Source organism: Arvicanthis niloticus, chromosome 20 (assembly GCF_011762505.2).
Source record: "Arvicanthis niloticus isolate mArvNil1 chromosome 20, mArvNil1.pat.X, whole genome shotgun sequence".
Lineage (NCBI taxonomy): Eukaryota > Metazoa > Chordata > Mammalia > Rodentia > Muridae > Arvicanthis > Arvicanthis niloticus.
Window position 1 is genome coordinate 2653114 of NC_047677.1, and position 24248 is coordinate 2677361.

Genomic DNA, 24248 nt, shown 5'->3' on the forward strand with positions numbered 1-24248 from the left:
ATTCTTAGGTGGCTGGTCACATATTAGAGAAGACAGAATGTATTCAAGTTCTGAACAGAGGCCGAGGTTCTACTCCACTTGGGTGATTTCTAAGGAGAGAAGAAAGCAGAGCTCCAAGTATAGTTTGCTGTGCCAATACAATTCCAGAGAGGTTTCTTCAGAGAATACAATTCTAAGTCATTGTTGGCTTGCTTTTTCATAAGCTATAGCTGGAGGCATATTCATTAATCAAATATCTAGAATATCTAGTTTCCGAGTGTGACCTAAACCAGGTTTATTTCTACCTATCTCTGTTTGATATTTTTGAAATGAGATTCGTATAGCCCAACCTTATCTTACGCTCAATCTCTATAGCTGGGGCTGCTCTTCAACTCCTGATTTACCTTGTCCTCCGCAGCCCTGGAATTACAGGTGTATAACACCAAGCCTGGCCAGGTTATCTCTTGGCTTTTACATCCACTGTCTTCAAGTTATTTTAATTTTAGTTTTTCTGAGTAATTTGATGTTTACCTATTTTTCTGTTATAAAATTTTGTAGGTATTCTTCATTTACTGTTCTTCCTTTACTTTTAGTTTAAAAAATCATTTTATTTATCATTTTGTGACCCTCAGAGCAAGTAGAAATATGTGTATATATCTAATATGCTGCCTTTGGCTGAGGGTTTACACAAATATTTTTTATTCCTTTGAATATGACTGGATTATTGAAATTGTTTGCAAGAAAGGATGTGGACTGAACATACTTCTTAGCTTTTTAAAAAAAATCACTATTTGCACTGTCTATGGAATATTTACAAGCTGGCAGAGTCAAGAAGCTGCAGCTGAAGTCAGAGTTTATTCCACAATCTCATTCACTTTTTAGTTCAACAGGTATACTTCGAATAACTTTAGCATTTTGTTCCCTGATTTAGGTAAAGGGAGTTCACTGATTAAAAAAAGATACAAAATTTGTTTCTCAGGATTTATGTGCTAGTAGAATATTGAAGTTATGTTCTGGTTTTTCCTCTCAGTGCCAGGCTCCCAGAAATAAGACTCAGACTCAAAATATTTTTATAAATACCTTGGCAATATAGGTAGACTGTTCTCTGACTAGAATCATAACTTAGGATAACCCATTTATTTTAACCTACATTATACCACATGGCTGGTTACCAGTGCTCAGGTACCATATCTGCATCTTGCTACATCTTGGCAAGTCTGTCTCCTGGATCTATCCCAGAATTCTCTCTCTCTCTCTCTTCTGGATGTCCCACTTCTATTTCCTGCCTAAGCCATAGGCCATAGGCTTGACTGGTGATGCATCCATACACAAGGTATTCTCTTTACGTTTTACCTTTTTATTCCAATAAAAGGCTCCTTTAAAATATATAAATTGAAAACAACTTAAACAATTATGTAAACTATAAGGTATGCTGTACACTTATAGTAATATCCAGTCTATAGTATTTGGCAATTAAAGTATTCATTACCTATCCTATTTAAAGTTTTATAGTCTAATTCAATTTTTTCTTTTTTGTGAAATTAATTTCTATTGGATATTTTATTTACATTTCAGATGTTATCCCCTTTCCCCATTTTTCCTCCCACCCAGAAACCCCTATTCCATCCTCCCTTCTCCTACTTCTATAAGGATGTGCCCCACCCACCCACCCACTCCCACATCCTTGCTCTCAAATTCCCCCACACAGGGGCATCTAGCCTTCATGGGACCAAGGACCTCCTCTCACACCTATGTCCTACAAGGCCATTCTCCCCTACATATACAGCTGGAGGCATGGGTCCCTCCCTATGTGCTCCTGGGCTCTTGGTTTAGACACTGGGAGCTCTGGTTGGTTGGTATTGTTGGTCTTCTCATGGGGCCACAAATCCTTTCAGCTCCTTCAGTCTTCTCTCTAACTCCTCCATTGGGAACCCCAAGATCGCTTCTATGGTTAACTGTGAGCATCTGTCTCTGTATATGTCAGGTTCTGGGAGACCTCTAAGTTGTCTCTAAAGAAACAGCTATATCAAACTCCTGTCAGCATGCACTTCCTGGCATCCACATCAGTGTCTGCCTTTGGTGACTGCACATGGGATGGACACTCAGGTGGAATGGTCTCCAGATGGTCCCTCTTTCAGTTTCTGTCCCACACTTTGTCTCCATATTTGCTACCATGAGTATTTCGTTACTCCTTCTAAGAAGGACAGAAGCACCTACATTTTGGTCTTCCTTCTTCATGAGCTTCATGTCGTCTGTGAGTTGTACTGCAAGCTTTTGGGCTAATATCCAATTATCAGTGAGTGCATACCATGTGTGTTCTTTTGCAACTGGGTTACCTCACTCAGGATATTTTCTAGTTCCATCCATTTGCCTAAGAACTTTTCAAATTCATTATTTTTTTAAATGTAAAACCATTAAAATTTATTAAATTCCATATGTAAAACCACAGGCAGGGCCTACTATCCTTATATGGCTGTTTCTACCTTTAATAACATTAATTAGCAATAGAAAGTCTACTGTGTTATTATGAGCCTGGAAAACAGCGTTATCACAGATAACAGTAAGATTACTCCTATTCCCAGTGAAGTAACTTAGAAACCATCACTCAGAACAAGTCTGATTCAAACACGGATGCCGCGGATACAAAACAGAAACACTCTATTTACTCAGACACTCACAGGGGCTGGTTTGGATTTTTTTGAGACAAGTCTCACTATGTAGCCCAGGCAAGTCTTGAACTTGCCAAGCAGCTTGAGCCGGCCTTATACTTGTGACCCCCCCTGCTTTTGCCTCTAGAGGGCCAGAAACCCTATTTTTGAGCTACTTCTGTTGATAAGAATGCAAGCTGCATATCTCAGTGGCATCCAGATTTAACATGATGGCCTGCACACAGGAAACAAAGCTAAGTCCTCTCACACAGCAGAATGTTCTTGGGATGACCATCCTAAGTCAGTGTCTCTTCATGGCGTACGTACTCCCCAATGTCTGCTTGATGGAACACCACAAATTGCCATGGGGTCCACTTTTCTGCAGTCTTGGGTAGACTTTGCTGCTACCCCCAAACCCAAAGGAGTGTCTGCCATAAAATAAACCACTACTCCCTGGTATTGAGACGTGTTCTCAGTAATCTGACCCGGACAGGATTTCAACACATGGTTTCCATACAAGAAGGACTGCTCCGCTCCAGGCTTTATCCATACTTTATACTTGGCATAGACTGCAAGGTAATCCAGAGCTGTAACGTGCAACCGGAGCTTGTGGGTCTTAGTAAACTTCCCAAAACACGTCCCCAGTGACATTAGCTTATCTCCGGAGATGTTGGCGGCCAGCTTCAGGATCATCTCACTCACATAGTACACTCGGTCGTTGTGCATCCAGAAACAGTAGGTGCCATCGGGTCTGTCCACCAGGAGTTGTAGATTCTCTCCAATGTATTTCGCAATCTTCTCAAACATTACCCGGGTCTTTTCTTCAGTCAAAGGCCCCATTTTCCCGCTAGCTTGGCTCCCAGGACCCCTCAAATTCATTATTTTTAATAGCAGAATAATACTCCATTGTGTAAATGTACCACATTTTTTTTGTATCCATTCTTCTGTTGAGGGACATGTGTTTTGTTTTGTTTTTTTCCCCAGCTTCTGGCTATTATAAATAAGGCTGCTATGAACATAGTGGAGCATGTTTTTGTTATGTTGGAGCATCTTCTGGATATATGCCCAGGAGTGGTATAGCTGGGTCCTCAGGTAATTCTATGTCCAATTTTCTGAGGAACCACCAGACTGATTTCCAAGTGATTGTACCAGCTTGCAATTCCACAATAATGAAAAAGTGTTCGTCTTTCTCCACATCCTTGCCAGCATCTGCTATCACCTGAGTTTTTGATCTTAGCCATTCTGACTGGTGTGAAGTGGTATCTCAGGGTTGTTTTGATTTGCATTTCCCTGATGACTAAGGATGTTGAACATTTATTTAGGTGCTTCTCGGCCATTCGAGTTTCCTCACTTGAGAATTCTTTGTTTAGCTCTGTACCCCATTTTTTTTAAATAGGGTTATTTGGTTATCTGGAGTCTAATTTCTTGAGTTCTTTGTATATATTGGATATTAGCCCTGTATCAGATGTAGGATTGGTAAAGACCTTTTCCCAATCTGTTGGTTGCCATTTTGTCCTATTGACAGTGTCTTCAGAAGCTTTGCAATTTTATGAGGTCCCATTTGTCAATTCTTGATCTTAGAGCATAAGCCATTGGTGTTCTGTTCAGGGACCTAGCCTAGGTATTCGAGGGTCTTCCCCACCTTCTCTTCTATTAGTTTCAGTGTATCTGTTTTTATATGAAGGTCCTTTATCCAGTTGGACTTGAGCTTTGTTCAAGAAGATAGGAATGGATTGATTTGCATTCTTTTACATGCTGACCTCCAGTTGATCCAGCATCATTTGTTGAAAATGCTGTCCTTTTCCCCCTGGATGGTTTTAGCTCCTTTATCAAAGATCAAGTGACCATCGGTGTGCAGGTTCATTTCTGGGTCTTCAATTCTATTTCATTGGTCTTCCTACCTGTCTCTGTACCAATATGATGCAGTTTTTATCACTATTGCTCTGTAGTACAGTTTGAGGTCAGGGATGGTGATTCCCCAGAAGTTCTTTTATTGTTGAGAATAATTCTCATTATCCTGGGTTTTTTCTTATTCCAAATAAATTTGCAAATTGCTCTTCCTATCTCTATGAAGAATTGATTTTGAATTTTGTTGGAGATTGCTTTGAATTTGTAGATTGCTTTCAGCAAGATGGCCATTTTTATTATATGAATCCTGTCAATCCACAAGCATGAGAGATCTTTTCATCTTCTGAGATCTTCTTCCATTTCTTTCTTCAGAAACTTGAAGTTCTTGTCATACAGATCTTTCACTTGCTTGGTTAGATTCACACCAAGTTATTTTATATTATTTGTGACTATTGTGAAGGGTGTCATTTTCCTAATTTCTTTCTCAGTCTGTTTATCCTTCAAGTAGAGGAAGGTTACTTATTTGATTGAGTTGATTTTATATCCAGCCACTTTGCTGAAGTTGTTTATCAGGTTTAGGAGTTCTCTGGTGGAAGTTTTGGGGTCACTTAAGTATACTATCCTATCATCTGCAAATGTGATATTTTGACTTCTTCCTTTCCAATTTGTATCCCTTTGACTTCCTTTTGTGGTCTAATTGCTGTGGCTAGAACTTCCAGTACTATATATACTGAATAGGTAGGGAGAGAGTGGACAGCCTTGTCTAGTTCCTGATTTCAGTGGAATTGCTTCAAGTTTCTCTCCATTTATTTTGATGTTGGCTACTGGTTTGCTGTATATTGCTTTTACTATGTTTAGGTATGGACCTTGAATTCCTAATCTTTCCAAGACTTTTATTATGAAGGGATATTGAATTTTGTCAAATGCTTTCTCATCATCTAGTGAGATGATCATGTGTTTTTTTTTTGAGTTTGTTTATATAGTGGATTATGTTGATGGATTTCTGAATATTGAACCATCCCTGCATTCCTGGGCTAAAGTGTACTTGATCATGATGAATGCTTGTTTTGATGTTTTCTTGGATTTGATTTGCAAGAATTTTATTGAGTACTTTTGCATCAATATTCATAAGGGACATTGGGCTGAGGTTTTCTTTCTTTGTTGTGTCTTTGTGTGGTTTAGGTATGAGCGTAACTGTGGCTTCATAGAATAAATTGGATAGTGTTACTTCTGTTTCTATTTTGTGAAATAGTTTGAAGAGAATTGGTATTAGGTCCTCCTTGAAGGTTTGATAGAATTCTGCACTAAAACCATCTGGTCCTGGGTTGTTTTTGGTGGGGAGACTTTTAATGACTGCTGCTATTTCTTTAGGTGTTATGGGACTATTTAGATGGTTTATCTACTCCTGATTAAACTTTGATACCTGGTATCTATCTAGAAAATTGTCCATTTCATCCAGATTTTCCAGTTTTGTTGAGTATAGGCTTTTGTAGTAGGATCTGATAATTTTTTTTAATTTCCTCAGCTTCTGTTGTTATGTCTCCCTTTTCAGTTCTGATTTTATTGATTTGGATACTGTCTCTGTGCCCTCTGATTAGTCTGGCTAAGGGTTTGTCTATCTTGTTGATTTTCTCAAAGAACCAGCTCCTAGTTTTGTTGATATTTTGTATAGTTCTTTTTTTTTCTACTTGGTTGATTTCAGCCCTGAGTTTGATTATTTCCTGCCATCTACTCCTCTTGGGTGTACTTCCTTCTTTTTGTTCTAGAGCTTTCAGGTGTGTTTTCAAGCTGCTATAACGTTTTATAGTCTAATTCATTTTTTATCTTAACTTGTATTACTATCCTAAAACATCTTTGTAGACCTTTGTTTAACATCTTCTTAAACCCTAAACAACTAAGCTTAATTGTGAGACCATAACTATTTAGTCTTCAACCCTATCAGGGTCATGAAAAGGAATAAATATTACCTGACTATGAAGGAAGCACAGGGATGTAGCTTCCAAAAATTAAGAAATGATAGAGACAGATGATTGCCTCGACAATCCCCAATATTCTCCATAACATTACAGCATTTATCTCTAGCCTTCTGGTCCAGGATATTTGACAGACCTTATGTGAAGCAGGAATTATGAAAACTGGCTTAGCCTGTATTGGCAGAGCTTGGCAGTCAACTTCCTTGCATCAGTTTGTCCTTTCTGGACAGATTTGTCTGTAGTTCAAGCATGGTCATTTTCTTTGCCCAGTGACTAGTTTGCCACAGTTGAAGCACCTCCATATGGAGATCACTGATGCTCATCCTCTTCTTTGAAGTGGAATGGGGGTACTATCAGGAGCAGACCTATCTCATAGTCAAAAGATCTTTTCATAATGAAATAATTTTAAATGATATTTTCAGTAGATCTCTGAGGCTTTGAAGACCATTTATCTATTAATAGCATATCTAAATCTTAAAAACATTTTTCATTCTTAATTATTTACTATCTGAATAACCCTGAAAACATTTTACTATAGTTAACTAAACTAGTATCAAATATGACCATGTATATGACTATCAGTATATTAACTTGTACTTTTAATAGTTCATATCATCCTAGTGGTTTATAACTTGTATTCTTAAATGAGTTGTATATTTAGTGACTTGAAATACAATACACAGTATGTTGTAACAAAATTAACCTTAAATTTTTATCAAAATATATAAATTTATGTCAATGAAAACCTGAAAGCTGTATCAATATACAAAATTCTATACTGATGTAACAAAGTAAAACCTCAGTTCTGCATCAAAACATAAAGATCTCTATCAATGTAAGATTATGCCTATAAAATATTTTTAAGAGTAGATTCAATAATCTACCCCATTTGCCTAATTTATTATAATATTTTTATAACCCCCTTTTTTCTTCTTAACATCTTTCCTTTACCTGGGGAAGAAAGAAATATAGAGAAAAGAAAAGAAAAGAGAAAAGAAATCCATGTATATCCATGTATCTAACTTTCTATTTAGTTTCTTCCCTGCCCAAGATCACAAATATTTGTAAGTTTTAAAAAATCTAAAGCCACAGGTGGCACCCTACATGGAGCACCATTTTGTTGAAGTTAATTCTAGTTCTTCTTCCCAGCCCCATGCTCCCAGAAATGAAACTCTTACTGAAAATATTTTTACAAATACCTTGGCAATATAATTAGGCTCTTCTCTGACTAGGATCATAACAAGATAACCTATTTATTTTAACATTCTGCCACATAATTGTTTACCTGTGCACAGGTACCATCTTGCTACATCTTTCTGGCGAATCTTACACCTGGCGCTATCCTAGAATCTTTTTTCCCTCAAATGTCCTACTTCTATTTCCTGCCTAAGTCACAGGCTATAGGCTTGAAAGGTGATGCATTCATATAATACACAAGATATTCTCTCTACAGTAGAGGGAGACAGGTGGCAAGAAAAATAAATTAATTTCTATTTAAAAAAAAGGTAGTACATACTGAGAAGATCATAGTGGGGTTTTTCTATTCTATGTAGAGTGTACAGCAAAGGTCTTTTTGGAAAACTACTTAAAAAATCACTTAAGATCCTTATAACAGGTATTTGCAGTTTGTTAAGCACCTTCTGCCTCCTCTTCTTCCCCCTCCTCTTCCTCTTCTCCTCTTCTTGCTCTTCTTCTAGTTCTTTTCCTCTCTCTCTCTGCCCTTCCCCTCCTCCTTCCCCTTTCTATTCTTCCACTGAGTCTTATCTCACTATGTTAACTAGCTTAGTCTCAAACTTACTATATGACCCAGGGTGGCTTAAATATAGCCTCAGTCTCCAAGGTATTGGGGTAACAGGTGTACACTGCCATAATTTTTTGAGTTTCTAACTATCAAGTTGTAAAGTTCTATTACAAATTAAAAATGAAGTTCTTAAAAATCTTACCCAATAAGGGCCAAAGTGAATGTTCAACTGTTAAAAGATTAGGTCAACTACTTTCTCAAGGTCCAGGATTTGATTCCCAGGACTTACATGTCAACCCACAGCTATCTATAACTCTACCAAGCATGTGAATAGTGCATAGACATGAATGCAGGAAAATACCTATGGGGAGCCGACAAAAGGCAGCTATCATCCTTTCAGCCATCTTGAGCCATATACCCTGACAAGAGACTTATTTACAACAGCTTACAACAGCTGAGCACACTCTGATAACATCTTGTTTTAGATACCCAGGATCTTCCCTTGGGTGTGTGAGACTTAAAGGCATGACTTAAAGGTGTGATTTAGAGATAAGACTTAAGGGCGTGACTTAGAAGTGAGACATATAAGGCAGACAGAAGACAGACACTTGGATTAGACACTTGTACTTGGAAAAGTACTTGAGACTTGAGACTTGAGGCAGGTAACTTGGAACTGAGAAAGAAACTAGCAACTAGGAACTAGAAACTTGGGACTTGGTACTAGGAACTAGCAACTTGGAGAGAAGAAGAGAGACTGAGGAATAAACAGGATTGAATCACACTCTGTCTGGTCTTCATTCTTCACGTCCATCCTCACTCTCTCTCTTGCTGAACCCCAGCCCTCGGACTGGAACAGCTTGGGGCAGTGCGGGCTCTAACAATTTAGCCCCCAAGGCTTTTGGCAGTGTGAGTTCCAACATTGACAGAGCAGTCTTCGACATTTTGGCCCCTAATCGTGGGGCAGAGCGGTTCTAAACAAATACCCATATCAGAAAACAATAAAATAATTAAAAAACATCTTGACCAGATGTGAAGCAATTTCAAGACTTTAGAATAATCACTTTTGGGAGGAGAAGAGAGCAGATTGGCATTGAATACAAGCCTCCAAATATGTGCTCTAATAACTTTTACTTTAAGCCTTAGAAAATTTAGGTTTGATCAGAGAGACCTGAAGAAAGGGAGGGAGGTGGGGAAAGTGCTGCCACCACACAGAAACATCAGGACTGTAGATCACAAAGAGTTAGATGGGCACACCGCCCTGAGATAAGTAAGTTACACTGATGATGACCATACAAGGGTTTGATGGGGTCTTACTAGACCATTCAACACTCTCTTTCTGCAGCCATATCTATGCCTTTGGAGGAATAAGTCTGCTTGGGTCAAGTAGGAGAATTCATTTTTCCCAAGAAAGAGATAAGGGAGCTTCAAGAGAGGAAGAATCCTGTGTCCACATCTTCTCCATGAAGTCCAACATGCCAAGAGACAACCAAACCAAGTCTAAGCTCCCTTAAGGCAGTGGTTCTCAACCTTTCTAATGCTGTAACGCTTTAATACAGTTCCTCATGTTGTGGTGACCTCCAACCATAAAACCATTTTGTTGCTACTTCAAAACTGTAATTTTGGTACTGTATGTGCAGAATAACAATATATGACTTCCCCCAAAGGAGGTGAAACCCACAGATTGAGAACCGGTGTCTTAAAGAACAGTAGCCTGGAAGTGGATGTATTAAACCTAGGCATTTTGACAATGAATCTCTGCTATTTTTTCACTATTCCTGAGGATTAGGGCTGTTGTTTGTGCCTGATGAGACAGACAAGAATGCAACAAATGTTTTTTTTTCCTCTGAAGAGATATATACTAAAAGGCTTCTGCAGGAGAAAGAGCTCAGGAGGCCCCACTTCTACCTAAGATTTATAGACAGCTCATGGTCCCCCAGGAAGGGGGAGAGATTTTCTTCAGTGGTGAAGCTACTGCTAAGGAGCCTGTTCTTCTGTTAACAATTCCTCACTAATGCTCCAGTGAGAAACCAGAATGAAATTGAAGTAGGAGCAATTAATAGATACTGATTTATTAATTTTACTTTGTGATTGACTTAAAGCACTGCTTGCTCAATCTATTTGCTAAACATGACTTCTCTTGCTGCCTAGAGCAGAGTGACCTGAAGAAATAACTGAAAATAAAAGTAGCTGAAAAAAACAGCCGTTGCCCTGAACTAATTCGGGAGATATTTAAAGCGATTGCACTGAATCTGTCTTGTGGTATGGGCCGCCATCTTCCCAACTAGGCAAGGCCTGAGGCCATGAGCAGCCGCATGTTCTCACTGTTGCTTGGCTCAGGCCACTGGCTCAGGCTGGCCTGAAGTACCAACACTGCCACCCACAAAACACCAGTGTAGGAGATGGCCACAAGGCTGCGCTGTGCTCAGACCATCCTGCCATCCACACGGGCCCGGTAGAAATGAGACTCTAATGTTTAAAGATTATCCAATAGCTTTATATATTTGGTAATGCTCAAATATCAAGATGCCCACACAATTGGAAGTGTTAATCAATTAACTAACCTAGAAATAAATTGTTACCCAGGACTGCTCTTGATACATGCATGGTCATTCATGGATCTACATCTCTGTCTCCCTAGCTCCTCCTCTTCCTTCTCCTCTTCCTCTCCTTACTCCTCCTCTTCCTCTCCTTACTCCTCCCACCATAGCTCCTCCCAACTTGTGGGAAAATATGCTGCTACACTGAACTATCATTCTGACTGTCACTTTTATTTCTGTAAACTCTTGCCTGCTTGCCTGCCCCACATTGTCATTATAGAGAATAGAATACAAACTAGATCCATATCAAAGGCTTTTAGGACCTATGCTGGCTCCCATCCTATGACCTCTCCTCTCTTCTACTCTCACTGTGCTTATTCCAGAGAGGTTCCTGAAATAGAATAAATTTGGGACATTATTTTTTTAAAGATGTAAAATAAAGAGGATGAGTTGGAAAAATAGAAGAGATGAGTAGGTAGGGAACAGGAGAGGATGATGAAGATGTGATTAAATTGCATCATAAATATATGAAAATGTATTCCTGAAACCTATTGTGTACAATGAATATATGCTACTAAGAAATAAAATTCTGAAAGGAAAAGATTGGCAAATAATATAAAAATGGCCGGGCGGTGGTGGCGCACGCCTTTAATCCCAGCACTTGGGAGGCAGAGGCAGGCGGATTTCTGAGTTCAAGGCCAGCCTGGTCTACAGAATGAGTTCCAGGACAGCCAGAGCTACACAGAGAAACCCTGTCTTAATACACACACACACACACACACACACATAAATGACACCAACAGAACAGACACCTCAGCTTGTATTTATGTACTTGCTTGTATTTATGGCTCATGTACCAACGGAAGAACAGGAAGAGCAACTGTGAGCATGCAAAGGGAGAGGCTGGCCACTGTGTGCTTTGGCAACAAGAAGAGGGGAAGCTAAGCTAAAGCCTGCTGGATCTCACTGGAGTGATGAGAGAGGAAGTGATGGGAGATGCAGAATAAGCCTTTGAAAAGAGAACTTGGGACATTCCTGGGATAGCATGGTAATAGGAGCATATCAAGAAAGACTGCTGGTACTATGAGGCATGGCTTTCAAAAACCAATATCATTAGACTAATTGATAGAATGTATCCTTGCTAAGAACCCAATCAGTAGTCTGTGGGATTCAATTTAAAAAAGAACTCTCATTAGAAGCAAAACAGAACAGAATAGAACACAGGGACTGAAATCGTAGAAAAAAGAGAAGACAGTTGAGCAGTTTCTGAGTCAAAACAACAAAAACTAGACTATGGAAGGAAGAGCAGAGAAGTAACAATTAAGTGGAAAATGAAATTTCCTTAGCTGATAAGACAGCAGGCCGACTGACCAGTGCCTCAGACAGAAGGTGATCTGATGGGATCTCTGCACTGCAAAGGTAAAGAAGGCTTTATGCAGAAAGAAACAAAAACACAAATTACCAAAACAGCACCAGGCCTCTCCTATGTGACAAACTAGTACAATGCCATAATGGCAATGATATTTTTAGGGGATAATTATGACATGTGGTTGCAGAAAGCAATGAAAAGAACGTTAGATCTGTAAGAATTCAGCAAATGGTGCCATTTTATAAACTGTTTAACAAAGTACCAAGAAAAGGGGAAGCCACTGAAAATTGAAAAAATGAGAGGAGCTTCCAAATAAGATTTTGAGAGACAGAGGCAGGGAAAAACAGAGCAACAAATTTTTATTTTTAAGTATTATTATTATTGTTTCTCTTTTGAGGTGGAGTCTCTATATACTGACTCATGGCAATAAGGTCATCCCTCAGCCCCCTGGTGTAAGGGAAGGTTCCGATGCTAATTCTGTTTCCCAGTTGGTTCTTGATTTGTCCATAAAGAAGGCTGAGGGTCATTTGCTGGGCAGATGATACAGGTGAGACTTCTGGGTCCCAAGAGGAAACAAAGCAGATAAGGGGAAGGAGAGGGGCCTTTTCTGCCATGATTTGGAGGAAGAGGAACACAGCAATTATGTAAAGTCTCAAAGAGAGCATGGGCCTGTGGCCTCTGCTACAGGCAGGTGGCCAGGGATGTTTGTCAGGGGTTAGGTGGGGCTAGCCACTGAAGTTTAGGACAAGTGGAGAGACAGAGATAATAAAAGGAGATATCTGTGCCCAGCAATTGTGCCAAGTAGGCAAATTATAAGAAACAAAGCTGTGTGTGTATGTTTTATTCATGGATTCAAGGATCTTGGGAGTGGACTGGTAACTTGGTCACCTCTTGGAGCTAAGCTGGGTAGGACAAAGGGGAAGCTGGGGGGTGGGGTTGGGAAGAGTGTAGTCCAATCCCTGGCAAAGGTTGTAGCTTTTAAAAATATATGCAACATCCTGGGTTCTAGGATTACTAGCATGTGTCATCAAGTGTTCCAGGGAGCAATGAGACCCATGCAGAGAGTTAAGGATCTTAAGACACTGGACAGGTACCCATGCTTGTATAAATACACTATACCATACCTCTGTGACAATCTTAATTGAAATAACTGGATCATTCCAATAAAATAAATAAAATCAATATCTTAATACATTTGTTAAAGAATTGTAAAAGACCTTTGAATTAAAAATAAATTATAAAGGGAGCATCAGTAGTAGTTAAAACCCCAATGTATAAACTATAACCAGGACAAATGTAGATGGGGCAGATGCTGAGCTGGGGAGCTAAACACACTGAAGGTTTTCACCAGCCTGGACAAAGCAGAAAGCAGGGCCTTGAGCAGTGAACATTAAATTTTTTTTGAAAATGTTATCTTGTCATGATGACATTCCAAACTTTTTGGAAATGATTTCTGTCATTTCGTGCTGATGCAATGATAGGGAAATAGTTTAAGTAGGTTTTTTAAGGAACAAGAAGGTAAACTGTTGAAGCCTGCCCCACTAGCATTTCTGTAACCATTTTGTTCCACGACTACCAGCTATATCAAATTGTTGCTGTAAATATGCCTGCCAGTCACTGACACAGAAAAATGACTCAAAGCAGGGTCCTGCTGATCACATATCCTGTTATGTTCCGTATGAGGGTTTTTTTAATCTTAAGAAATCCCACGAACCTTTATGTAGGACTCATCAAAATAAAGATCAATATGTATAAAATGGCTTGAGTCAGAGTCAGCCACTATGCAGCACTTCCTGTACCTTCGTATGAGCTCATTGCAGTTTTTGTTTTGTTTTTGTTTGTTTGCTTGCTTTTCCTTTATAAGCCAGTCCTGAAAAATATTCCAGGTCATAGCCTCAGACCTGAATTCTGAGCTACAGCCCTGATCAATCAGTCTTAGGATGTCCATTCAATAAACCATCATTGTCTGACTGAGATTGGTGTTTGTGTGGTTTGTGGGGTGACTCCTGAACGCCAACAAAAACATTGTGAAACAGTTTAGAGTTTACCAATTAGTAAGTAAGAGATGCTGAAGGAAAAGATAGTTGCTTGTGTCAAAGTAACGGAAAGGAATTTGGGAACAAATAAATAAAGTTAGTGTGCTGGTTTGAATAAAATGGCTCCCAGAAGCCTATAGGAATTGGCACTGTTGGTGTGGCCTTGAAGAAGAAGGTGTGGCTTTGTTTAAAGAACGGGTCACTAGTTGGTGGCCTTGAGGTTTCAGATGCGCAAGTCTGGCTAATGTGTCTCAGACTTCCTGCTGCTTGCCAATCAGTAAGTAGAACTCTCAACTTCTTCTCCAGCACCTTTTCTGCCAGCCTGCTACCATGCTTTCTGCCATGATGCTAATACACTAAACCTCTGAAATCTAAGCCAGTCCCATTGAAATGTTTTTCTTTATAAAAGTTGCTATGGCCATGGTATCTCCCCATAGCAATAGACACCCAAACTAAGACAATTAGTAAACACAAATGTAGGAGGAGGTGCTGATACTAAGGCCTGGTTTCCTAACTGGTTCTCGATCTTGTCAATAAAGAAGGCTTGGAGCCAGTTGTTGGACAGAAGATACAGGTGGGACTTCCCGTCCCCAGGAGGAAAAGGTAGACACAGGGAAAGAGAAGAGATTTTCGGCCAGGCTTTGGAATGAGGAGCACACAACAATCATCTAAAGATCTTGGAGAGCTAAAACTAGTGGCCTCCACAATAGGTGGATGGCCAAAGAGGACTGCAGGTGATGGGGGGGGGTAGCTGATACAAGCCATTAAGCTTAAGGTAGAAAAAGAGACAGGGATAATGAATTGTTAAGGGCATGTATTTCCAGGCAGGAGGTATTTGAGTCCAGCAATTGTGCTAGCAGACAAATTCTAAAGTAATAAAGCTGCCTGAGTGTTTTTAATCTGTGGAGCAAAGGTGGGTAGAGAGAAAAGCCGGGTCGGTGTTGGTGGCTTGGTGGAGCTAGGTTGGGAGGAACCAAAGGGAACCGGGAGGGGCCAAAGCAGGCAGTACCTCCAGGGTTGCAGCTTCCAGCCCAAGGTGGTAGCATGTTTTTTTACAACTGCACACAACACACAAAGAAGGCTATGGATTGTAAAAGATCATCACTTAGAACGGTTGGTGAAATGAAGATAGGTCTTTGCATAGTAGGGGAATGATCTGGCACTGCATGTTTCTGACAAGATGAAGAGGAGACAAGGAAGGGCCAGGCAAAGGAAGAGGCAAAGGCAGCAGATGGTAACAAATCGACGAAGAGTTGGGAACCCCAGGCTATGCACTGTTGGCCGTGTAAAGCTGTGGAATGATGGCACGAAAATGTGTTTTCCAAACGATGCTTCAGTGAAACAGAGAGAAATGTGCCGATGATCACAATATAATTTTTAAATTTAACATTTGATACAATAAGGTAGACATAGACTACCTACCTATACGCAAGATTTAAATAATGTCAAGCTTACCTAGATAGATTTAAAAACAGATCCTTTTACTCAACAAGGGAGAATTAACACTGAGTAACTCCCTCATCCACTCTGCACTTACCGTTTTAGACAGGATCAGTCACTGAAACCTAGAGCTCACTGAATCTGCTAAACTGACTGACCAGAGAACTTTGGGGAGCTGCTGTCTCTGCCTTTCCAGTGATGGAATTATAGATGTATGACGTTGAACCCAGATTGGTTTCCTAAATGTGGGTACTGACGATCCGACACTGTATTGACTGAAATATCTCTTTGTCTTTACACACGCTATTTAAAATATTATTATTATTATTATTATTATTATTACGTTATTATTCTTTATGTTTGCATGAACACATGTATGTGTGAGCATGTATGTGCATACATGTGTGGAGATCACATAGGAAAACTTTGTGGAGTCAATTCTTTTTAACCATCTCTCTTAATTTCAATTAACAAAAGTTTAGTCACTGAATCTGCTAGATTAGTTGGCCCAAGAACTTCCTGTCTCTGCCATCCCAGGGATAGAATTAAATTGTCCAGAATTCTCTGTGGCCAATTTTGTAGAAATAACTGAAAGACCGTTTTATAGAAGTTAAACCTGCTTCCATGGGGCAACTTAACGACATTAAGTATTTTTCTTTTTTGCTTTTTTTGTTTGTTAGGTTCTTTTTTTTTAAATTATAAAGTGTCTTTGTGTCACCTCAATCACAGAGAAGAGGTGAGGTCTTGGTAGCCAAGAGTTACTTCTGAAGAAAGTAGAGGAGTTCTAATGGAGGGACACAGAAGATGAGGAAGAGTTGTCTAGGCTGGATGAGGCTGTTGCTCTTGTCTGCCTCGATCCTCAAAAGGCATTCAGCAACCATGCCTCCCTCAGATACAGAAGTCATCTCTTCCTCCTCGGAAATAACCTCCCTGAAACAAGGAATTAAACATTTTAACTTCAAGAGAAAAGAGAAAACACTGCAAATGTGAAAAAGAATCCAGACACAGAAATTGCTAGCTGTTGGAATTTGCGACAAAACCCTTATACTGAAGAAGATGCTGGCATGTGAAGAATGAGCTAGTGGGCCATAATAAAGCATTCATATACAGACGGGAAGGGATCCAGAAAAGCAATCTGTTACAACATTAGTGTCAGTTATTTGAGTGAATAATTACCTATTTAATAATTAGTGTTAATGCAGTGGGCTATCCATCTTAAAACAAAAACACTTGTATTCCAACTTAGACTAAATCTATTGGTTTGATTGCAAACCAAAATATTAAATTTGGCATGGTAGGAAAATGCCTGTATCACCAGCACTTAGGAGGCTGAGACTGGAGCATCGTAAGTGTGAGGCCAGGTTAGGCTATGTAACAAAACAAAAGAAAGAAACAAAATGTTGAAGTAAGGGTAATGGAAATACTAGCTAAATTGATAGGAGCCAATTTCTACAACCCATTCACTCGGATTATTGTTCTGAGTCGAGACAACAAGGCTTCTAAACATTGAGGACACAGAGAAAGGAAATGAAAACAGCTTCATAAAATTAGATGCAGCTCTTATAGAAAACCATACGTCACATGAACACAGGAGGCAAAACATATTTAGGGACAGAATATCACCACTAATAATTACAATACTAATTAGCTGAAATTTTTTTCCTTTGTTCCTCCACGTTGTATTCATGTAGGGTATCTGTAAAAGATTTAGGGAGTAAAAACTGGAAAGAATCTACGGTGGTTAGTTTTATGTCAAGTTGGCACAAGTGAAAACCATCAAAGAGGAGAGAACCTCAATTAAGAAAAGGACTCCATAAAATAGGGATGTATCCAAGTCTGTAGGGCATTTTCTTAATTATCGATTCATGGGGAAGGACCCAGCGTATTGGGAGAGGGATCACCCTGGGCTGGTGGTCCTGTGTTCTATAAGAAAGCAGGCTGGGCCGGGCAGTGGTAGTGCATGCCTTTAATCCCAGCACTTGGGAGGCAGAGACAGGTGGATTTCTGAGTTCAGAGCCAGTCTACAGAGTGAGTTCCAGGACAGCCAAGCTATACAGAGAAACCCTGTCTCGGAAAAAAAAAAAAAAAAAGCAGGCTGAGCAAGCCATGGGAAGCAAGTCAGTAAGCAGCACCCCTCCATAGCACCTGCATCAGCTCCTCCCTCTAGGTTTTTGCCTGTGTGAATTCCTGTCCTTACTGCTTCTGTTGGGAATTGCTTTACACACACACACACACACACACACACACACACACACACACACACACACATCTGTTAATGAAAAAAACCCTTTTCTCCCCATTGCTTTGGTCATGGTGTTTCATCACAACAAGGGTAATCCCAACTAAGACACTACCTGAATAGGATCCATAAAAGTTGATCCATAAATGGTTGAATACATGGTCATAGACCATGAGGTGTGGAATGTTGTAACATTATCTACAGTGGTGAGTCTATATACTATTTAGAAAAGTATTCATGCACAGTGTTACATAAAGTGGCAAATGAATATTGTGTAATGACATAATTTTAATAATATATTAAAATATATCATGCATATTACATTTAATAAATATGGAGATAGTAGAAGGATATATGCCTGACTGCTAGTAGCTACCTGGAAAATGAGCTATACAGTTATATCCCTCTGTATTATTTGATCAGACACTGTAATCACTTCATTCTTTCATAATTAAAATCTTATTAAAATTTCTTAAATTTAAAATTTTTAATTATTTTGGTTTATCATTTAGCTTTTTAATTTCCATGTTATTCTTTCATACTTACATCTTCTAAACCCTTAATTTAGCAAAGCATTAAAAGAAAACAATATTAAATTAGAAGTAGCAGCCAATGACTGCAAAAGTACCAAAAGTGAATGACACTCACACAATAAGTATGTATCTTTTCTAAGGGACTATTTTTTTTTCTTTTGCCTCAGAGATTTTATTCTGTTTCGTACAACAATTTTGACAGTTGCTGTTTTGCTTTAAATTAACATAATTCTTTCATATCTTTTACAGAAACAGTTGACTTCAGTTTTTGTTTTGATATAATTTGATACCTATATGGATAAAATAATTATGGAAAGAGACAGGAGAGAAAGAAAAAGCAAACAAACCTGCCATGAGATTTTTTTTTCAGTAACTAAAAATGTCTGTTAAATTCTTATACCATGTCTTCATTCTTTGCATTCATCTTTTTTTTTCTGCAGTAACTCATGCACTGTAGTACTAATAACTTTTCTGAGGCATTTAAGTATAAAATAATGTAAAACTATTTGGAGAATTAGCATATACTAACTTTTCACAATCTCTTCATTTTCTTTTTTATTTTGTTTATTTACATTTCAAATGTTAGCCTCTTTTCCTGTTTCCCCTCTCCAACCCCCCATCCAATTCCCCCTTACCCTGCTTCTATGAGGCTGATCCTCCACTCACCCATCCACTTCCACCTCACCACTGTAGCATTCCTCTACACTGGGGCATCAAGCCTTCACAGGATCAAGGGCCTCCCTTCACATTGATGCCAGATAAAGGGACTATTTTTTTAAGGGCTTTATATCTGCAAAAATAAGCAAGGATAGCACAGGGCATTGCCATATACTCCACACCTTGTTTCCTTCAATATTCATAGTGTACATTCATAGGACATTTTTGAAGCAATTAATGAACTAACATGTATACATTATCAACCAAAGTTCATACAGATGCACTGTCTTCACTCAGGTCTTAAGTGTTTTTCTACTGTCCTCTTGCTTTCTGGAGTCCCATTCAGCATGTTACATTATATATGTCACACATCCTTAAATTCTATGAGTGGGGAGGTAGCAGGGTTCCTCTCTGACTAGTTCAGGATGGCTTTGAACTTGATATATATATATAGCCCTGGTTGGCCTTAAACTCTTTGTCTTCCTTCCCTAGCCTCCTGGTGCTGGGACTACAGGTGTGGACCTCCACACCTGGCTTTAAGAATTGTTTACGTATAAGCTTTGTAGAGTTGTGTGTGATGACATGTCAATTTTTAAGAGTATTGGTTTCTGGAGCCTCAGTATTCCTGGAATTCTGGTATGTGGGGAAAGGGCAGTCTTCTCCTGGTAGTTCTATTGGACATCTGTATGTCACAGCAGCCCTCTCTGCTCCTGTAGGTTCCTGCAGGTTGGTGTGTGTGTGAGGAGCACAGTTCTCTCCAGTTTCTCCCAATCTCTTCTTATATTTTTTTTATATTTTTTTCTTGTATTAGGCTGTTGTCCCTCCGTCCCTCCCTCCCTCTCACCTCTCCCTGTGTTCTTTTGAGAGAGAGAGAGAGAGAGAGAGAGAGAGAGAGAGAGAGAGAGAGAGAGAGAGATTTCAACCCTCATTCAGTTAGTGAATATGTGTACATGTCAGCCCAGTTCCCTCATGAGGGTCAGAGGACAATTTGGGGGAATCAGCTCTCTCCTTCCTTCCTGTGGGTTCTACAGATTGGATTTATGTCATTAATCTTGGTGACAAGTATCTTCACCCTTTGATCCACCCCACTGGCCCTGAAATGTTTGTTTTATCATATTACATCAGGATACAAACAACCAACATGACATAAGCTGATGATGCTGACCTTGGTCATCTGACCTGGTCCCGTGTGTGAGGATGCCCCACTGTGAAGTTACTTCGGTCTCTCTTTTCTATGTCACACATTTTGGAAGGGAGGTCAGTGCACAGATGCTGATGATGAATGATGAGGGCAGAGGAGCTTCCTAATTTATTTGAAGCACTTCTTTAAGAGAGGTTGGTCTCATTTCATTATCTATTAGGTCAAGTGTGGACTCAGAGATATTTGCCTTACACTGAGTTATAATACAATTCTTAATTTTGTCACCTGGATCCTACTGGTTTTGGCCAATGGGCATATTTTTGCCTGGCTGCTGTTTATTCTCGTCATAACTCTGTCATTGTGAGCTCATTCTATTCTGAGCGCTTCCTTGCCTTCTGACATCTCAGGATGATCTGAGCTGTGTTATATATATTGCCTTCCTTGGTCTGAGAACTAGCCATTAATCTAAGAGTTCCTGAATTCTTTATTGAGCAATAGAAAATAATCTTAAAGTCCTGCTCTGGATGAAAAGTGTGCTTTTTGCTTACAGATGTCACTGCTTCCTGGCCATATTAGCTGCTCAAACAAGAAAATGAATACTTGTATAAGTGCCAATCCATGCATATATATATATGCATGCATTTATACATTATAAAAATTATATACATACCTAAACATGATTTCTGCCCCTAAGATAGGGTCTCACTATGTTGCTTGTCTTAGAATTGCTGTGTAGACCTGGCTGGCTTGAACTCAAAGATCTACCTTCCTCTGCCTCTGGGAGTATTGAGACTAGTGGTGTGTCCCAGTACACTCAGCATATAGCTGAATTCTTACCAATGTTTTGAACTTTATCCCTTCTCATATGGATCACTTCTGTGCTTCTTTCATTTGTTCACCTATAAATTCTCTCTGTAACAGGATAACAGGAAACCCCCTCTCTCCTTCCTTCCCTCCTCCTTCCTCCCCCTCCCCGCCCTCTCCCCTCTCTATGTCTCTCTTTCCTGCACCTCTCCCTCCCTTTCTTTCTCTCCCTTTCCATTCCTACCCTCATTCTCTCTGTGCTGAGACTGTCAACTTCCCTTGAAAACCCTTTTCTTGAAGGCCCTGTCCACAATCCATTCGCTTAATGTTTTGTCTCTAACACATATAAATGGCAGTCTTAAAACTGCTCAGCCAAGAACAACAAAAAGAAAAAAGAAAAAAACCCCAAATTTCTTGTAATTCTGTTTGTTGCTTTTGTGTGCGTGGGGAGAGCAGAGGGTGATATTGTTCTGTGTCTTTCTCAATCACTTTCTTAAATGAACCTGGAGCTCACTAATTGGCTAGACTGGCTCCGGGGAATCTTACTATCTCTGCCTTCTCAGCACAGGGTTCATAGGCATGTCTGACACTTCTTGGAATCTTCCTGTGTGTCCAGCAGGCACTTTAGTGATTGAGCCAGCTCTCCAGCTCCATTAACGACAGCTTACGATGTGGGTAACAATCTTGTATGGGGTGCAATAAGTCAATACGGGCCCACGAAAATTCAGTGACAGTAGATTGTGAACATGCAACAACAGCAACATTAATTCAAAAGTCAGACCTAAGGAATTCAAGCTGATTCTGGCGTAACTCTCTGGAGTTACATTGGAGAACTTTCTACAGCCTTGCTTCTGAGCACAAGGTCACGCCCACTTTGCACTGCTGGCACTTGTTCAGCCTCACGGTGAACCAATCACTGCATGAAATACCTCAGTTCTGATTCATACTACTGAATGTTAAAAACTGCAGGGCTTTTACTGTGTGCAGAACGTTTTCTGCTCTGACAGAAATATGGTGGCCTAATTATGGAAACTTTCCAACTGTTATTCCTCAGCAGGTTAGCACCAAATTAGTATTTATGATTTTGTATTGTGTTAGAATGTTTGATTTTTTTTTAAAAAAAAATGCGGTTTCAGCTGCTGGCTGCAGTTTCAGGTAAAATGCTTAAATGATTTTTGGCTCAGTATTAGAACACGGTCTCCAATAATATCTAAAATAGACTTTAAAAATGTAGTTCTGCCGTTTTGTACTATGCATTTTTGCAAAGTGACATTCTCAACACTGGTGTTTATAAAAACAGTATTGATCAACTGTAAAAATGGTAAAAATGTTCATCTCATGGCATCAGTATTAGGCCAATATTTAATTCTTTATGTAAAAATAAGCAAGAACCACATCTTATTCATATGTAAACTTGTTCTAATCATTAATAAATGCAAAACTGTACGTATATTCAAATTGTCTTAAAGTAAGTTTCTCCATAATTCAATATAAGCAAATGTTTAATCTGTGTACATATTTTACATATTTATATATGCAAGATGATGTAAATTTTTCTGAGACATAAAGCAGTGGTACAGGGTAAAGATTTAAGAGGCTTCATGCTAATCTAACACCATTGCTGACAGGAAAGTTTTCTTTCTTTCTTTCTTTCTTTCTTTCTTTCTTTCTTTCTTTCTTTCCTTCTTGTAGGATTTTGTAGGATTCTGTGATGACAGACTTTGTTTTTTCTTTCTTTTTACCTCTACCCTTGCAGGTCTACATCTTCCAAAGTTACATCATCCCTTCATGCTTTGTATCTGTTCTCTGATTTATAAGGTTTTTTTTTGTTTGTTTGTTTTTTAGTTTTTTAGTTTTTTGGTTTTTTGGTTTTTTGGTCTCTCTCTCTCTCTCTCTCTCTCTCTCTCTCTCTCTCTGTGTGTGTGTGTGTGTGTGAGAGAGAGAGAGAGAGAGAGACAGACAGACAGACAGACAGAGAGACAGACACACAGAGAGAGAGACAGAGAGAGAGAGAGAGAGAGAGAGAGAGAGAGAGAGAGAGAGACTTAGGACTCATTTTGTAAACCAGGCTGGCCTGAAACTCACAGATATCCACCTGCCTCTGCCTTCTGAGTGCTGGGATTAAAGGCATACACCACCACTGCCCAGTGATTTGTGAGCTTTGATAACCACTGTGTTGTTTCAGTCCTACCCTTTCATAAATGGTGTCACACGTTGCAGAATTTTAATCAAAAGTTGGGTAGGGTCCAGGACTCTTCCAGGTCTCATCAAAATAAAGGTACTGTCCTGATTTTTGGGTTACTCTGATTATTGAGACTCCTTGAGGGGAAAGAAGTTCTCACAGTATAGAAAACACAACCCAAAATTTTTATAGTGTTTTTATTCTATTTTAAAAACAGAAAAGAATCTCCACTAATTTATAATATTACATCTAATGCTCCTGACTTCTGCTCGAAGGTGAGATTAATTTTTCAAGAGGTTTTAAATTTTAGAGGCGGAGGTCTGCTCTCCACCTCCAGCAGGGTCTCTGCCAGTGGGACTCTGTTAATATCAGGGAATTGCAAGTGTTCCAGCTCTGTTTATTGCTTCTTCTGGGAAGGAGCTGTGGACTTACTGTGAGTCCCACTCATGATCCTCTTACCTCATTTGGAGCACATAGGGCAAGTCTCCCCTTATTCTCCATGGAAACAGAGAAACGACAACAACCACAACAAAAAAGCCCAAAGGAGGCTGCTGCGCAGAATAGCAAAGACACTTTGAGCTGAGGATTTATTCAATGCAGGTACTGATATAGCGATGGCAGGTATTTGAAGTTCCCCAAATGAGATTATTTTTTAAAAAGGTCTTCCCTGAGACAGACACCTCTGCACTGAAAAAAAAATTACTCATAAATCAAGTAGAAAATATTTTCAGAGTAAACCAACGAGTTTCGCAAATGACCTGATGCTCCTACACGTTACAAAGTTTTGGAGCTTAAGTTTCACATCTAAGACATGCTATGGAATGGCATAGTCGTCTATTTGGGAGGTCAGCCTGTCTTAGGTGGTGGTGAGAACACCGTTAGAATTCTAATGAAGTTTTTACTCCTTTAGGTCATCCCCAGGACATCTGTATTTTGAAGTCACTCCCTAGGTTGTTGATTCACAGTGAAGTCAACTTACTACAAAAGTGGCTGCTTTTATCTGCCAATACAGACTCAGTCGTGCTAAAGCCTCAGTCCAGGTCACCCCAGGACAATTCTCTCTCTAGAAATGGAAAGGTTACTCCATAGCTAGTCCACCAAGCTGCATTTGTCCACAGACT

At 39.4% G+C, this 24248-nt stretch overlaps 1 pseudogene; it reads right to left on the minus strand.

Moving 5' to 3' along the window:
- Nucleotides 1-2443: 2443 nt before the first annotated feature.
- Nucleotides 2444-3476, minus strand: LOC117724875 (60S ribosome subunit biogenesis protein NIP7 homolog pseudogene; annotated as a pseudogene).
- Nucleotides 3477-24248: the final 20772 nt, after the last annotated feature.